Genomic DNA, 5,212 nt, shown 5'->3' with positions numbered 1-5,212 from the left:
TGGCACAGAGACTTCGTGATTCTCTTTGAGGACTCTCCAGATCCTAATAGACACCTCTTTTCTTCATCTTTCTCCTGTACATGCAGAGGTGCTGCTGCTATAGTTTTTCACTACTTTATAAAGAGAGGTGTGACCAGCAGAAGAAAGGGGGTGTTGATGCTCCTGTATAAGTCGTTGGTGAGGCCCCACCTAGAGTATTGTGTTCAGTTTTGGAGGCCGTACCTTGTGAAGGATGTAAAAAGAATTGAAGCGGTGCAAAGAAAAGCTACGAGAATGGTAAGGGATTTGCGTTACAAGACGTATGAGGAGAGACTTGATGACCTGAACATGTATACTCTGGAAGAAAGGAGAAACAGGGGTGATATGATACAGACGTTCAAATATTTGAAAAGTATTAATCCGCAAACGAACCTTTTCCGGAGATGCGAAGGAGGTAGAACGAGAGGGCATGAAATGAGATTGAAGGGGGGCAGACTCAAGAAAAATGTCAGGAAGTATTTTTTCACGGAGAGAGTAGTGGATGCTTGGAATGCCCTCCCATGGGAGGTGGTGGAAATGAAAACGGTAACCGAATTCAAGCACGCGTGGGATAAACATAAAGGAATCCTGTTTAGAAGGAATGGATCCTAAGGAGCTTAGCCGAGATTGGGTGGCAGAGCCGGTGGTTGGGAGGCGGGGATAGTGCTGGGCAGACTTATACGGTCTGTGCCAGAACTGGTGGTGGGAAGCGGGGCTGGTGGTTGGGAGGCGGGGATAGTGCTGAGCAGACTTACACGGTCTGTGCCCTGAAAAGGACATGTACAAATCAAAGTAAGTTATACACAAAAAGTAGCACATATGAGTTTATCTTGTTGGACAGACTGGATGGACCATGCAGGTCTTTTTCTGCCATCATCTACTATGTTACTATGTTACTATGTTCTGACAGTTGCTTCAGTGGATGGAGACAGAAATCTGAGAAACCCAGCTTTGCTGAACAGGTGAAAAAACACAGCTGGGTTTACAGGAGAGGATCAGAGCTGGTCTACTGGAATTGTTATATCTTAACATAAAGATATGTCCAAGGTAAAAAAAAAAACAAGTTCTCTTCAGAGCATTTAACAGGACATAAGCTGACTGAAAGTAAATGGAGACAGAATCATAGAGAGGGAGAAAGAGAGAGGGCCAGAAAGTAGGGCACACACAAGCCCAGAGGAGAAGGTAAAGACCAATAGAAACAGAGCTTGTCAATGAGGTAGCAAGTGTGGTTGCATTAATATTACACTACACACAATGCCTAGCTCACATGACCTAGCAGTGAAATAATAACAACATTACCCATTTCAGGGTTCCACTGTAACTTAGGCAAGGCTGTCAAAAGACAGGACACCCACCCCTAGTACAACTCTTCATTTATAGTCAGTTATTTTAATTAGGGTAACAAGCAAGGAGTGCTGTTAAAGAGTTTTAAAAACATTTCATTACCATCTAAGAAGGAAACACTGAGAAGTTCCGAGAGAAGAGGACATTTCTCCGATAAGTGAACGCTATTTTGCTTTGTGCTTTGGGAACTTAAAGATTGGGGTTTAAAGGAAATTGTAGGTTAGTGTTAGGCAAAATAAAAATATAAAAAGCAAATTTTATCAACTAATCTCCATAGTCTTTTCCACTTAGTTTTAAAAACTTTGTACCACAGCATTAACAGATAGAATCTACCAGGCACTGCAGGATCCAGTTTAGTATTAAGGGGGAATAAAACAGAGAGAAAGAGAGGGAAAAGCAAGCAGGACCTAGTTTAGCATTAAGGGGGGAATAAAAAGAGAGAGAGGGAGAGAGAGAAAAGCAAGTATCATTAACTAGTTGCCAGAGAGGGGCATAATCGAACGCGAACGCCCATATCCATGGGCGTCTATGTCCAAGAACGGTACATGAAGGGGCAGGACAGACCGTATTTTCGTAAAAAATGGGTGTCCATCTTTTTTTTCCAATAATACGGTTTGTGCCAGGCAAATGCATTGGATTTGTGCGGATTTGAGCTGGGAGGTTTTGTTTTCCAGCGATAATGGAAACCGAAGGCGCCCAGCTCAAAAACGAACAAATCCAAGGCATTGGGTCGTGGGAGGGGCCAGGATTCGTAGTGCACTGGTCCCGCTCACATGCCAGGACACCAACCGGGCACCCTAGGGGGCAATTGTAATAAGTAAAAAAAAAAAAATTAATACCTCCCAAGTCCATAGTTCCCACTCCTTGGGTACTGAGCCCCTCAAATCCCCCCCCCCCCCCAAAACCCACTGCCCACAACTCTACACCATTACCATAGCCCTTATGGCTGAAGGGGGCACCTACATGTGGGCACAGTGAGTTTTGAGAGCGGTTTGGAGGGCTCCCATTTACCAGCACAAGTGTAACAGGTAAGGGGGGATGGGCCTGGGGCCACCTGCCTGAAGTGCACTGCACCCACTAACAACTGCTCCAGGGACCTGCATACTGCTGTGATGGAGCTGGATATGGCATTTGAGGGTGGCATACAGGCTGGAAAAAAAAGTTCTTAAAGTTTGTTATTTTATGGTGGGAAGGGGTTAGTGACCACTGGGGCAGTCAGGGGTGATCATCTCCGATTCCCTCCTGTGGTCATGTGGTCATTTAGGGTACTTGTTCGTGAAAAAAAAGGGTCCAAAAAATGACCCAAATTTGCGGCAAAAACGCCTTTCTTTTTTTGATTATCGGCCGAGGGCGCCCATCTCTCCTCAGCCGATAACCACGCCCCAGTCCCACCTTCACCACACCTCCAACACACCCCCGTCAACTCTGCCCGTTTCCGCGACAGATAGCAGTTGAAGACGCCCAAAATCGGCTTTCGATTATACCAATTTGGGCGTCCACGGGAGAAAGGCGCCCATCTCCCGATTTGGGTCGAAATCTGGGCGCCCATCACTTTTGAAAATAAGGCAGATAGTGTACAAACCCTTTTCCCATAGTTTTAAACTGAAATTTTCTCTAGAAATAGGCATTTTCCCAGTAGTTTTAAACTGAAACCTTTTCTAGAGGTAGAAACTAAACAGCCAAAAACTCTTGTTCTAAAAGGCAGCTATTTTGTTCCTTGGCTGCTGGAGAGGTAGCTCATCCAGCGACCTCAATTAAGTGTTAATTAAGGTGTGGGGAAGTAGAATACTAGCATAGTTGTTGAGTCAGCTTCAAAGAGCCTGTTTAAAAGAGGCCCCTTAGATTCAAAACTATATAAAGAAGAAAGGTCCCACTGAACTTTCTTTCTGAGAAGTTCCGAGAAAAGAGGACATTTCTCTGGTAAGTGAACACTATTTTGCTTTGTGCTTTGGGAACTTAAAGATTGGGGTTTAAAGGAGGAATTGGAGGTTAGTGTTAGGCAAAATAAAAATATAAAAAGCAAATTTTATCAACTAATCTCCATAGTCTTTTTCACTTAGTTTTAAAAACTTTGTACCACAGCATTTATTTATTTATTATTATTTACGGTTCATTAACAGATAGAATCTACCAGGCACTGCAGAATCCAGTTTAGTCTTCCCTCCCACCCCTAAGACAACTCTTCATTTATAGTCATTATTGTAATTAAGGTAATAAGCAAGGAGTGCTCTTACAGAGTTTTAAATACATTTCATTACCATCTAAGAAGGAAACACTAAATAAATCATACAATATACTATATAATCTAAAAGACACTTTTATATTAGGCTAATATCCTTAATACTGTAGCAAGTTTTAAATTATTGAAAAACTCAAAAACACTAAGATGGAGTCAGCAGTCCAGCAGCAAGAGGGGTGCTATCCAGTCTTTTGCATTGAGTGTCACATGTATGATTATCTCCCAGTTGGTGAGATGTCATATGTGTGCGCCCGATGCAAAGAGCTACTAGCTCTCAGAGAACGTGGCAGTTCTCTTGAGGCTAGAGTAGCAGACTTGGTGGAGCTCAGGGAGACAGAGAGGTACATAGAGGAGACCTACAGGGATGTTGTAGAGAAGTCTCACCTCCAGTCTGGTAGCCTTTGTGCTACCTTGGAGGAGGGAGGTCTCCTAGGAAAGCATCACCCTGGCAAAGTAGGAAGTACTCCTGTAGCCAGGACCTGCCCACCAGGGATGTACTATCCTCTCGCACCGAGGATATGTCTCCAAGTGCTGCCCGGGAGGGAAAGGTTAAGACAGCTGTTGTAGTTGGTGATTCGATCATTAGGCATATAGATAGCTGGGTGGCTGGTGGACGTGAGGATCGCCTGGTGACTTGCCTGCCTGGTGCAAAGGTGGGGGACCTCATGCATCACCTAGATAGGAATTTAGATAGTGCTGGGGAGGAGTCGGCTCTCTTGGTACATGTGGGTACCAATGACATAAGAAAATGTGGCAGAGAGGTTCTGGAAGCCAAATTTAGGCTCTTAGGTAGAAAGTTCAAATCCAGATCCCCTAGGTAGCATTTTCTGAAATGCTACCCGTTTCACGCACTGGGCCCAAGAGACAAGCAAAGCTCCGGAGTCTCAATGCGTGGATGAGACGATGGTGCAGGGAGGAGGGTTTTAGATTTGTTAGGTACTGGGCAACATTCTGGGGAAGGGGGAGCCTATTCCGAAAGGATGGGCTCCACCTTAACCAGGGTGGGACCAGGCTGCTGGCATCGGCATTTAAAAAGGAGATAGAGCAGCTTTTAAACTAGAAATGGGGGGAAGGCCGACAGTCACTCAAAAGCGCATGGTTCAGGATAAGGTATCTTTCAAAAATATCACCAAAACAGGGAAGATAGGGTATCCTGATAGTGAGGTTGCAAAAGAGACTGTAGTGGATCAGTGTCCTTAAATGAAAATAAAAATCAGACAAAAGATTGAAAATTAATACTGTCAAGTACTGAGCATGATGTAAATAGGCACAACAAACATAGTTTGAAATGTCTATATGCGAATGCCAGGAGCCTAAGAAATAAGATGGGAGAGTTAGAATATATTGCACTAAATGAAAAATTAGATATAAAAGGTATCTCTGAAACCTGGTGGAAGGAGGATAACCAGAGGGACACTGTCATACCAGGGTACAAATTATATCATAGTGATAGGGTGGATCGAATTGGGGGGGGGGGGGGTAGCATTGTATATTAACGAGAGACTTGAATCAAATAGATTGAAAATTCTGCAGGAAACAAAAAACGTTTTGGAATCACTGTGGATTGAAATTCCATGTGTAAAGGGAAAAGGATAGTGATAGGAGTGTACT

This window comes from Microcaecilia unicolor, chromosome 7, assembly GCF_901765095.1.
Source record: "Microcaecilia unicolor chromosome 7, aMicUni1.1, whole genome shotgun sequence".
In the NCBI taxonomy this organism is placed as follows: Eukaryota; Metazoa; Chordata; class Amphibia; order Gymnophiona; family Siphonopidae; genus Microcaecilia; species Microcaecilia unicolor.
Note: the sequence above shows the minus strand (reverse complement) of the source record.